Source organism: Triticum urartu, chromosome 6 (genome assembly GCF_003073215.2).
Source record: "Triticum urartu cultivar G1812 chromosome 6, Tu2.1, whole genome shotgun sequence".
Lineage (NCBI taxonomy): Eukaryota > Viridiplantae > Streptophyta > Magnoliopsida > Poales > Poaceae > Triticum > Triticum urartu.
This window is the reverse complement of record NC_053027.1, coordinates 418,833,350-418,846,994: the sequence shown is the minus strand read 5'-3', so window position 1 is coordinate 418,846,994 and position 13,645 is coordinate 418,833,350.

Sequence of the window (13,645 nt, the reverse complement as noted above, 5' to 3'; positions counted from 1 at the left end):
AGTCATAAAATCCTACATAAAACTTGTAGATCACTGAATATGATATGTTTGATTCCTTGCAATAGTTTTGCGATATAAATATGGTGATATTAGAGTCATGCTAGTGGGTAGTTGTGGATTGTAGAAATACTTGTGTTGAAGTTTGTGATTCCCGTAGCATGCACGTATGGTGAACCGTTATGTGATGAAGTAGGAGCATGATTTATTTATTGATTGTCTTCCTTATGAGTGGCGGTCGGGGACGAGCGATGGTCTTTTCCTACCAATCTATCCCCTAGGAACATGCGAGTAGTACTTTGTTTCGATAGCTAATAGACTTTTGCAATAAGTATGTGAGTTCTTTATGACTAATGTTGAGTCCATGGATTATACGCACTCTCACCCTTCCATCATTGCTAGCCTCTTCGGTACCATGCATTGCCCTTTCTCACCTCGAGAGTTGGTGCAAAATTCGCCGGTGCATCCAAATCCCGTGATATGATACGCTCTATCACACATAAGCCTCCTTATATCTTCCTCAAAATAGCCACCATACCTACCTATCATGGCATTTCCGTAGCCATCACTACAAAAAAATACACTTCCGTGATGATACGTGTTTGTCACAGTAGGTCACATTTTCTGTCATGCATGTACATCCATGGCGATTTTATGACAGAATCAAGATAGTCATACCTGTGCTGTCGTAGAAGTGTTCCATGACATTACCAAAATTATCATCACGGAAGTGTCCACTTCCATGACGATAAATCGCGCGTCATAGAAGTGCTTTCGTCAAGGGTGACCGACACGTGGCATCCACCGTAACGGAACGCCGTTAAGCTATCGGGTCGGGTTTTGGATTCGATAACCCGTTAATAGCCCCGACCAATGGGGATTTTCCACGTGTAAAATCATCATTGGCTGGAGGAAACACGTGTCGGCTCATCGTTGGGACAGATGTCATCCACTCATTGGACAGAAGGCGCCTATGATACATCAACACGTGGCACGGCCCAACAGAGGCCCATTCCTGTGAAAAGGCCGGCCCGTTTGACTTGGTCAAAAGGTGGCGGGCCGGCCCATGTAAAGCCTATTAATGGCCTGTTCGCATATAGCCCATTTACAGCCCGCTAACCAAAGGCCCGTTACGCCCTATCCGAATTAGGCCCAGTAGCATCATCTGGGCCACCCAATATGATTCCATCCCGTTTTCATTTCTGGCCCATGTATGGCCCATGACGTCTTTCGGCCCCATATGAGGCCCTATGTAACTCTTGGCCTATTAATGGCCCGTGGAGAAACTGGCCCGTAATGAACAGTGTATCACTTTACACCCATTAACGGCCCATGGTGAAATTGGCCCGTAATGAACAGTGTATCACTTTATACCCATTAACGGCCCATTATTCCGTTGGGCCGTTTCCACCCCATGTTATCTTTCGGCCTTCTCAGAGCCCATTTATTCTTGGGCTCATTTCCAGCATTCGTTTACTTACGACCCGTTACTGTCATTTTTTGCTTGTGGGCCAAATTCAGCCCGTGGTTACAGTCGGCCCGTTTGTGGTCCGTTAATACGTTGGGCCGTTTTCATAGCATCATCAAATACGGCCTATTAATGATGGCCCGTTATGGTCGGCCCATGAACGGACGATTCCAACTCTAGCCCGTTTACGGCCATAATGCGGTCTGTTTGGCCCATGTTTGGCCAATCGATCATACTGCCCGTATAAGGCCCATTGATGATACGACCCGCAGAAGGCCCATTGTTTCTACGACCCGTAAAAGGCCCATTGTTTCTACGGCCCGTAGAAGGCCCACTGTTTCTACGGCCAGTAGGAGGCCCAGTGTCACTACAGTAAATATTAGCCCATGGTTATTGTGGCCTAGTTTTAAAAAATAGGTTATTGCAGCCACTAGCTAACCCCGAAAAAAAGAACTGCAATGACTACAAGCAAACAAATATACAAGACAACAAGGAAATAAATAAGAAAGCAACCAGTGCAAATATATGGAACAAAGCAGCATATCATATACACTGGTTGTCAAAGTTGGCGACCAGCGCAAATAAACGCCGCAGCAAAACAAATCCAGAACTGAAACCACTTCAAAAGATCTCAAGAAACAATATCCTGGGTACCCATAATGCTAGCAAGATGCTTAGCAAGCTTATTAACTTTCTCTTGTTTGGCGCTTAAATCCTCCAGCGCTTGCTGTTGCACCAGAAAGTATGCATCTGAATTCTGCAGGGACTTCCTCAGTCCTTCAGCTTCCTATCGCAGCACATCTGATCGATGTCTTTCAACTTGAAGTTGAGACTCAAGAAGACGAACTGATTCAGGCAGTGAGTTCGAAGAGCTTGTGCCAGCAGTAGTGGCCAGTAACTCGAACACTACATCAAGACAGGACTTTTGGGTTCCCTCACTGTCGTCAAAATATTTTTTATCAGCTTTCTTGGAGACCAACAGGGATGTCTCACTATCTTGAACCTTATCTGCATTACTTCCTTTACCATTGGATAACGCGGTACTGTTCTCCAATATTTTGTCCGCATTCTAAAAGAGAAACAAGCAGACACATCACATGTTTACCATGTTGTATATGAAACTCATTTTGGTAAATGTGTTCAGTAGTAAAGTGGACAGGATAACAACATGAAACAAACATATATCTATGTACCATGGTCACTTTATGGTCTATATCATTCTAGTTTTTGTTGCCAAATCAAGATAGAGACACAGTTCAAATAATATTTGTTCAAGACAAAGAATAATAGACAGAATATAAGTGTGGGTAACTATAGAGCAATAACAACACTTGTAATGTGCATGACGTGAGAACATAGCTGTTTATTTAATTGAAACTGAAATCAACATAGAGCAGGTTACAACAGCAAACCAGTTAAAGAAACAGGTTTAAAACATACCTGTTGCACCATTGGAGTTTCAATTCCATCCTTCAAATTAAAAAATAGTTGGTATGAGTAAATACAGTAATGCAAGAGCAAAGGAGTATGAACCATAGCTACAGAACCTGACCTGAGAACAAATCTTCTTCTCCTTTAAGCGTTGAGTTGGGATTCGGAGTGGTGGTCCTCGTGCTTTGGGCACTGCAGTTCCCTTACTAACTGCTCGTGTTTGGGTGCTCTGTGGTGGAGACGGTGCTGTGTCAACTGGAACTGGGTTACTATCTGCCGGGGTTGGGGTTAGAAGGGGTGTAGCTGGTTCTTTGTCCAACTGGGTAGGGGTACAATCTGCGAGAGTCTGGGTTATGTGTGGTGGATCTGGTCCTTGGGCAAGTACAACCGTGGTTCTATCTGCATCAACTGGTAGCACTATCTTTTCTGAAGACCGTGTTGTTACTTCCTTAGATACTGCCATCACGCTCACCAATTCAAATGGCTGATAAACAAGAAAAGTAATTGAAAGTATAGACATTGTATGATAGACAGGTGCAATGGATAGAGGGGAATAAAAGAGGGCATGAAATAATTCATATTTATGTTGTCTAACCAAACAGGATAGCATGGCACAATTTCACATATATGATGGCTAACTAAATAGGATAGCATGACACAATTTCACATTATGATGGCTAACTAAAAAAGATGGAAAGACATAGTTGAAAATATGAGACTATGTAAATAGGATGACATGACATAACTATATAATGTGTTTATTAAATAGGTTGGCATGCCATAATTCACATACATTCATGGATAGAATGCCATAATTCAAAATATGATGACTGTAAACACTAAACAGGATGAGATGATATAACTATATGATGTCTTTATTAAATGGGTTGCCATGCCATAATTCAGATAGATGATGTGTATGTACTATGTAAACATGATGGCATGATATAATTCAAATATATGATTTATATAGTAAGCAAGTAAGCAGATGGCAATCCATATATGATGTAAAAACTAAGCAATGCAAGACAACATGCATGACATGGGTAATATAACCCTGCCAAGTTTGAGCATAGACCTCAGGGGGGAAATAGGACTGGTCATCAGTCTCTGAATCCTCCTCTGAGGAGCTCTCTGTAACCAGCAAGATGTCTGCTTCAGCAGGTAGCATTGTCTGCTCCGAATACCTTGTTTTCACTCCAGATACTTCCATCACCGCTTCAAATGGCTGATGCTCGGGAAGAGTAGTTGAATATACAAACATTGTCGACAAATGAAACACGTAATACAAAAAATGATAGCATGATATAATTCACAGACAAGATGATTGGCTAAACAACATGGCTCACATATATAATGCCTTTGCAACAAGATAGCATTGTATAATTCACATATATAATGTCTTGCAACAAGATGGCAATGCATAATTCACATATATGGTAATTAGACACTGAACAGTTGGCATTCACACAAAGCATGTCTAAACTAATCAAATGACATAGCAATGCGAGACACCATGCACACTATATGAGCAACATAACCCTGCCAAGTTAGAGCATACACCTCGGGGGGGGGGGGGATAGGACTGGTCATCTGTCTCTGAATCCTCCTCTGAGGAGCTATCCGTAACCAGCGAAATATGCGCGTCGTAAGATAGCATAGTCTGCTCTGAATACCTTGTTTCCACTCCAGAATTTGCCATCACCGTGTCAAATGGCTGATGCACACGAAGAGCAGTTGAATGTACTAACATTGTTGACAAATGTAATATGTAACAAAAAAAGGATGGCCTGATATAATTTACATATAAGATGACTGGCTAAGCAGGATGGCATTGCAAAATTCACATATATGATGCCTGGCTAAACAAGATGGCGTTGCATAATTCACATAAACGATGAATGAACTAAACAGATGGCATTCGCACAAAGGATGTCTAAACTAAGCAGATGACATATTGATGTATAAAGTAAGCAATGCAAGACACCATATGCATGATATAACCAACATCAGCATGCCAAGTTAGAGCGAAGACCTCAGGGGGTAAATAGGAGTTGTCTTCTCCTTCTGAATCCCCCTCAGAACAGATATCTTCCTCTCGATTACAATCCGAAATGCGTGGAGGGGGGGCTGCCTTTGCGCCTACCATGGAGCGACGTCTGCATGAAATTTTATTGCCACGCAAGTCTCGTCTCTTTTGCTCTACATGTTCAGTTCCATTGTTTACAATAACTGTCATGCATAGGAATAAAACATAGTGAGATTATGTAAGGAGTGCATGCAGAAATCCAGAGTGATGGTAGCAACCTGTGGATAGACCCAAAACCAATAATAGAAGGCAGATAATGGCTTTAGTTAAAAAATACAGATAATGGCTTATTTACTATTTGTTTCCCACCCAACATGAAACTCATAGTAGACACCGGAGATTAACCAGATAGTAGATAGGTACTATTGATAGCGGCCCCGATATGTACCCCACAACCATTTAAAAACTCAAGTTTGACCATTAGTTTGGAGCTGACTCAGAGTCTAATCGGTGAACAGGACGATAAAGTAGCATGTAATATTAAGCGATGCATAACGTAAGCAGACACAAAAGAGTGTGACCTCTCTTGCGGACCCGTGTAGTCCTTGAGGTCATCTGCTCGGTTGATGATGGTAATGCAGTTTTCATGGCTGCCAGCGGCGGGGAAGAAGATCTGAGGCGGCGAAAGACAGTCTGGAGGCCGGATCCCTGCTGTGCTGGACCCTTCTGTCGTTGGAGCAGCTGAGCTGGGGTGTACGACGGCGCAGCAGGAACAGGACAAACCACACAAGGTTTTCTTTAACAACTATCTGTAAGAGAAGTAATTCTATAAGGGCTCGTTTGAATTGGAGGATTCCAACAATGCAGGGATAGGAAATAGACAGGAATAGGATAGGAATGCACGTGCAAAAACGAGAATTTAAAAACACAGGATTTCTGCCAATCTGGGTGTTTGATTCACAACAATTGGAAGATCACAAGATGCAAAGAAGCATGGTGAGATTAAGTCAAACCACAAGAAAATGTACGGTTATAATGCTATTATGCTACTATCTCTTAGTCTTGTGATTCATGAATAGGAATTTGACAAGGAGGACAAGTGAAAATTAAAATTCCTACGTTTTTTATTTCAAGGAGACACTAAAGGAACAAATCTGAGTGCTCAGTGGACAATATATATAACATGTAGATTAAAAAAGAGATGCAACAAGTGTACAACCTCTTTGGCGAAGCCATGTCGATCTCAGCGTGATTGGGTTGGCCGGTGAGGATGCTCCGGCCAACTTTGCTATCAGAGGTGGGGAAGAAGATCTTAGGCGTCTGGAGATGGAGCCCGAGGTACTGCTCCGCTGTGATGGAGGGTTTCGTCGTTGGAGCAGCTCCGGTGAGTTGTATGACGTCGAGGCTGAAGCAGGACAAGAGAGACAACGAACAACGTTAACCTGAGTGGAATTCTAATAGCATCTCCAATACATGATGTAAAATAAATAACCACAAAGTGCTAGATGTAAAATACATCAGCCGCTCATCTCTGAACTTAACTGTCGAAACTGAATTAACTGTCGAAACTGAACTTAACTGTCGAAACTAAATTTTACTGTCGAAACTGAATTTTGCTATCGAAACTGAACGCACTAGCAAGGTGAGGCTACACGTCGATCGACTGACTTTTTCATCTCTGGTCAGTCGATTTTGCAGCCGTTGGATACGAAATCAAGGGCCTGCGGTTCATCTTCAACCTCCACCCCCCTGAGCCGCCAGCCACCACCGGCCAAACATCAGCCCCCCGCCGCCCGCGGCCGGCGGTGCGCCGCCCCGCCCGCCCCGAAAACACTCCCCACCGCCGGTCCGCCGCCGCCCCGGCCATCCCTCTAGGCCCCCCGTGCCGAGCTTTTTCTCCGGTGATCCCCACGCCACCGCCACGCCAACGCTCCGCCACTGCCGGCGACCACCGCCCCCATCCTGAACCCTAAGATAGATAGTGGGGTACCTCTCCGGCGAGCCCCCCTCCCCGCTGCGGCTGGTTCTTCCTTCACCCCGGCGAGCCCCCCCACCCCCTGAAAATCGACTGACCCAAAAGTCGATTCAGTCGACTGAAGTGTAGCTAAATCGAAGCAGCATCGCAAGCAAGAGCAAGAGCAAGAGGAGCAGCGCGAGCAAGAACAATAGCAAGAGCAGACCAGGCAGGGGACCGAGAGCAAGAGCAGAGCAGCAGCGCGGGCGAGAGGTAAAGCGGCAGCAGCTCCTACTAATGTGGACGTCGCCGCTGAGGGAGCGACGGCGTGGAGGAAGTGGCCGGCGACGCCGCCGTGGATGGAGCCGCGCCGTGTCGGCTCGGGACCGAGTGCCGGCAGCACCGTGAGATCGAATCAAGATGAAAATGCGACGATTAGTGTACAACCTCTTTGGTGGCACTGATTAGGCCACAGCTTCATCCGAGGAAAAGGCAGCCCACGTGGTAATTTGGCACGTGTACTGGTTGTCCACTTGGTGGAGGGAGGATCGTCTACCATGGGTGAACAAACAAATTGCGACTTGACGTGTTATGTTAAAAAGAGGCAAACCATGTGGGGGCCTACCTTAGAGGCAAGGCTCTATACACTGGAGTAATTTTGATGTGTCCCTTCTACTCGCAGAACGAGGAGAAGCTTGCTTAGTACGTCGTCTCCCCCGTTCCAAAATATAAGTCTTTGTAGAGATTTCACCATGAACCACATGCGAATGTATATAGATGCATTTTGAGTGTAGATTCATTCATTTTGTTCCGTATGTAGTGGAATCTCTACAAAGACTTATCTACTAGTAATAGCTAGCCCCCACTACTAGGAATTCTCTATCCTCTCCTTGAGCCACATCATCAAAATTGGCCCTGTTTGGATCATGGGGTTAGAGCTAGTTTGGGTTAGTTGGAGGCTCAAATAACCCAAAAGTATCCAAATAGGGAGTGTCGGTGTCAAAACCGGTGGATCTCGGGTAGGGGGTCCCGAACTGTGCGTCTAGGCCGGATGGTAACAGGAGGCAAGGAACACGATGTTTTACCCAGGTTCGGGCCCTCTTGATGGAGGTAAAACCCTATGTCCTGCTTGATTAATATTGATGATATGGGTAGTACAAGAGTAGATCTACCACGAGATCGAGGAGGCTAAACCCTAAAAGCTAGCCTATGGTATGATTATTGTATGATGAAGTTGTCCTACAGACTAAAACCCTCTGGTTTATATAGACACCAGAGAGGGTTAGGGTTACACAAAGTCGGTTACAATGGTAGGAGATCTTGAATATCCGTATCGCCAAGCTTGCCTTCCACGCCAAGGAAAGTCCCATCTGGACACGGGACGAAGTCTTCAATCTTGTATCTTCATAGTCCTAGAGTCCGGCTGAAGGTATAGTCCGGCTACCCAGACACCCCCTAATCCAGGACTCCCTCAGTAGCCCCCGAACCAGGCTTCAATGACGACGAGTCCGGCGCGCAGATTGTCTTCGGCATTGCAAGGCGGGTTCTTCTCCAAATTCCGTGTACCTGCTGAATAATGTCCGATTTTCGTAATGTAGCGCACCTTGGCTTCCACGCCCAATAAGGGACGTCTTCCACGTGTTAAACGAATGCGAAAAGTCGGGGTGTTTTTACATTCACACCCCTAGCCGCATAAACGAGCCGCCTATTTAATGGGATGGGGATTCAGATCCAAACCACACCTTCTCCTCTCCACGAGTAATCATCAGAGCGCCTCCAGCAAAGGTCCATTCCAACATGGCCAGCCGTCGCATCTCCTCCTCTCGCCCTTCCAGTCCTAAACCTGGAGACTAGGAGAGGTGCTCCATCCCGCACAGCGAGCTAGTGTCGCTTCAGGCCAAAGGATTTCTCCCTCAGGCCTATATGGTCCCGGTCCGAGCCGGACTCGCCACCTAAAATGGCAGAGAGCAAGCGGAGAGCACCCCCAATCCCTCCAAAGGAGAGAGGGTGTGCCTCGTCCCTTATCTAGTAAGAGGACTTGGATTTCCAATTCATCCATTTCTCCGTGGGCTTCTGGAGTTCTACGGCCTCCAGCTGCACAATCTCACGCCCGCCTCTATATTGCATATAGCGAGCTTCGTCGCCCTTTGCGAGCTATTCTTGGGTGTTGAGGCTCATTTCGCGCTGTGGAAGAGGTTATTCTGCCTGGTGCCCCGCTCTCAAGAGGGGTCTATATATCAAGTGGGCGGAGCCAAAGTGTGGCGTATCGCCGGGACCGGATATCTATCCGGAACCCCAAAGAAGGCGTCCGAGGACTGGCCTTCGGAATGGTTTTATATAGATGATGTCCCGCTGCCAGAGCCTATCCGGGCCGGTCTCCCTGAATTCAACAGTGCTCCCTTGAAGAAACGCCTAAGCTGGCGTCCACGGAGCTCTCAGAGAAAAGGCGACAGGGACGTCCTTCGCCTGATGGGCCGGATAAGACTATTGGCTCATTTGGACTAACCATGATTGGAGTCATGGCCGCATGCATTATGTGGGGGGTGCAGCCGCTTCAATATAGAGGCCACCCCATGTGGGATTTTAACGGGGATGATGACGCCACCCGTTATGGTCGTAAGGGGCCAGCCTCAGCTGCCGCTCTAGTAAAGATCTTATCCTCTTTTTACAAGGGAGAAGAGGAGGAATTCCTCCGCGTCAACCTGCAGGGCGGATTTACTATGTACAACCCTCCGAGTTGGGTAAGTGGAAAATTGTGCTTGCCCATCCGTTTTATATTCCCATGATTAAATATGTAGTCTAACAACTTCAACGCAGGAACTGCGTCAGGAAGTAAAGGATATAAACAGCCGTCCCCCACAGCCCGAGGATCCATAACGGTCCCTTGATCCGGACTCCGAAGAGGATCCGGACATATCGGTGGAGCTGATCGACGGGGTGTTTCATCAGCTAAGCAAGGACAACACCTTGGTGGCCATTACGGCTGATTACCCAGGGTTAATTCCGGCCTCCCAGGTAACAGAGAGCGGAGTCTCATCCCCTTGAGAAGGAATCCATTCTCACACATTTCAGTTTTCCTGACAACGACCGTGTTTTGCATGGGAGGTTTCCAAGGCGGGAGGCCGAACCTGCGGCGGCTAGCCAACGAGGGGCCGCAGGGCCCCGTGGGGTAAAAAGGAATGTAGTCCGGACTGAGACACCGGCGCAAAGGTATAGCGCACCCTCTTTTTCCCTGGTGTTATTCCTTCAGGGCATATTAACGTTCGTGCTATCTTCAGGACGAAGAGACCTCGCCGGAATACATCCGGAGAGGTTGCCCATCGCGCCTCCACCAGCCAGGTTCCAACGCCTGGCCCGGAAGCGGAAACGAACACGAGGCGCGCACCGGACGCTCCTCCGACAGAGGATGCGGACAGGCTGTCTGCCACCAATTCCGAGGTGGAGAGTGCCATGAACCACAGGCGTCGCCGGACAGTTCTTCGCAACGCTTGTTTCTCCCAAGAGGCATTAGATGCCTTCAATTCGGGAGATGCGTACCTCCGTGCCGCTCAAAATGGTTTAGCCAGAGCCACGGAGCAATATGTAAAAGACATACGGGTAAGAATTTTTTTGGTAAATATATATATATATATATATATATATATATACCAGTAGCCCCCGAGACTTGAAACAGTTAGAATAACTGATTTAAGGATCATTTGTTATGCAGGTTCTCACAGAGAAGAATACCGTACTGTCCCAGGAGCTGGAAGAGTGCAAAGCCCAACTGGAGGCCGCACTAGCCGCGGCAGGGGAGCCCAAAGAGACCCCCTCTGGTAAGATACACTTCGAAAGATTAGTATCTTGTGAAGTGCGGCGTGGGTATAAATCTGGCAAATCATATTGCAGATGGCGCCGGACTGGATCCGGAGAGGCAACAACTCTTACGCCGGCTAAAGGCCGGTGAGAGTATGCTGACAAGGGTGAGGCGGGAGAAGAATGATCTTCAGGATGCCAACACCAAGCTGGACGTTGAACTTAAAGATGTTCGTGGCCAGCTGTCAGACTCCACTAAGGAGAATCAGCGGCTTCGACGCGGCATATTTAGTAAGTGCTTAAGCGAATCTTTGAAAGAAAAGAGTTCGGCGAGGAAGTCGACTAACAGAGTAATTTCTGTAGGTATGCTAACGGGTCGTCCTGCAGAGGAGATGCCCGGTTCTATGGGTGACCTTCTTCCCGAGCTCTGCAACTGCACGAGCGAGTTCGGCAGGCGATGCGAGGCGTTGCCCAAGCCTTATGGCCTTCCACTCCATGCCCGAGGGCCTTGGAGAGCTTTCGGAGAAGCTTAAAGGAGCTCGGCGGCGCTTCCGGTTGTGGAAGATATCGGCCTGCCGACAAGGCGCTAGGGAGGCTTGGGCCATGGTAAAGACACGGTACACGAAGTCTGACCCAAACCACATGGCCGAGGTCAGACCTGTGGGGCCTGACGGGAAGGAGATCCCTGTAAGCTTAGTGTACGGCCAAGTAGAATTGGCCGCCAAGTATTCCCAGTAGGACTGTAAGTTAGACAGCCTGTTAGATGGTATTGAAGAGGAATACAATCAGTCAGAGTGACTATGTAATTTTTAATTGACATGTGTAATGACTTCTAGCCGGATTGTAGATCGTTTGTCGTTGCCGACCTTTTCGCTTCAACCTCAGGACCTGATGGTCCGGAGTGTGTCCGAATACCCTACCGGTTATGTAAGAACCGGGGTATGCATGGAGACCAGGCGTAGGGGTCATTAGTGCTTTATTAGACAAGTGCCCAACTAGTTATGTTATATTACATGGTTAGTAAGAAACATCTTCCAGAGAGAATAGTTCCGTTAGGGGTTCCTTTCTCTGGGAGGCATGCCCTAAAGTGCATGTCCGGACTACAAACGTAGGAAAATCATCTGGGGGCATATATATAAATAAGTAAAAAAAGGTCATCTTTTAGTTCACCGACCGAATATTCCCTTAAGAACGCTAGCTTTCGTCTTCACCCAGTCTGAGGTACACATCCGGCTGATCCGGCAGTAACAATCGCAGAGGTGCTCCCTTTACCACCTAGCCGAACAATCGGGAACGTAGGGGTAAGCACATGAGCCAGGCAACCCAGCTTGGCCAAAACTTAAGTCATATCGATGCATATAATGGTGAAGAAAAGGTACATGCGGAAGTTTGACACATGTGGTGGGCACGAAGCCCGTATAAGTAAGCTTCTGTTAAAGAAGCCCCCAGGTTTAAGGAGCGCGAGTAGCACGTCACTTGAGGAGCCTTTAAGGGCTATAAAAGAAAAAGGGGGGGGAGAGAAATGTAATATAGAAAATGTAAAAAATGGACAGAGGAAGGAGACAAACACAGAGTCCGGCGCTAGGCATAGAATCTTCGGAGATGGGCTGCATTCCATGGGTTCGACTCGAGTCGGTTATCCGACGCATCTCGCAGGCGATATGCTCCACCAGTTAGGACTTGGTCGATTATGAAGGGACCTTCCCACTTGGGCTTCAGCTTGTCCTTTTTCTTGTCCGGCAGGCGTAGAACTAATTCGCCAACGTTGTAGTTTTTGGCCCGCACTTCTCTGCTTTGATATCTTCGAGCCTGCTGTTGATAGAATGCGGAACGGGCTTTTGCCACGTCGCGCTCCTCCTCTAAGGCGTCCAAACTGTCCCGCCGATCGAGCTCGGCTTCCCTTTCTTCATACATGTGCACTCGAGGTGAGTCATGGATTATGTCGCAGGGCAAGACTGCCTCTGCACCGTACACCATAAAAAATGGTGTGTATCCGGTGGTGCGATTCGGCGTGGTCCGCAGCCCCCAGAGTACGGAGTCGAGCTCCTCTACCCAGTGCGTGTTAGATTCCTTGAGGGACCGCACTAATCTGGGTTTGATGCCGCTCATGATGAGACCATTTGCACGTTCGACCTGACCATTAGTTTGTGGGTGATAGACGGAAGCATAATCGAGCTTGATGCCCATATTTTTGCACCAGAGTTTTACCTCATCAGCGGTAAAGTTCGTGCCGTTATCGGTGATGATGCTGTGGGGGACGCCATAACGGTGTACGACCCCGGATATAAAGTCTATCACAGGTCCGGATTCGGCCGTCTTAACAGGATTGGCTTCTATCCATTTGGTGAACTTATCCACCATGACCAGTAAGTATTTTTTCTTGTGGGTTCCGCCTTTAAGGGGTCCCACCATGTCAAGCCCCCAGACCGTGAAAGGCCAAGTGATGGGGATAGTTTGGAGGGCGGTGGGTGGCATATGGCTTTGGTTTGCAAAAAGCTGGCAACCGGCGCATCGTTGGACCAAGTCCTGAGCGTCTGCCCGGGCCGTTGGCCAATAAAAGCCTGTACGGAAAGCCTTGCTTACAAGGGACTGGGCTACAGTGTGATGGCCACCGAGCCCGGCATGAATTTCAGCCAGCAGGTTCCGCCCTTCCTCTTCGGAGATGCACCTTTGAAGGACTCCGGTAGTGCTTTTCTTATAGAGTTCTCCCTCATGGACTTTATAGGCTTTAGATCGCCGCACTATACAACGTGCCTTGTTTTGGTCCTCTAGGAGTTCCTGCCTAGTAAGGTAGGCTAGGAATGGCTCTGTCCACGGGGCGATATCGACCATTAGTACGTGGGCTGAGGTTGTGATTTCATTGGCAGAGCCTCCGATTATGTCAGATTGTTCGGCGTCGGACAGTGCGGTTGGCTCTGGGCTAATATTGGCATGTTCCCCTTCCCATACTACGGATGGCTTGAACAGCCTT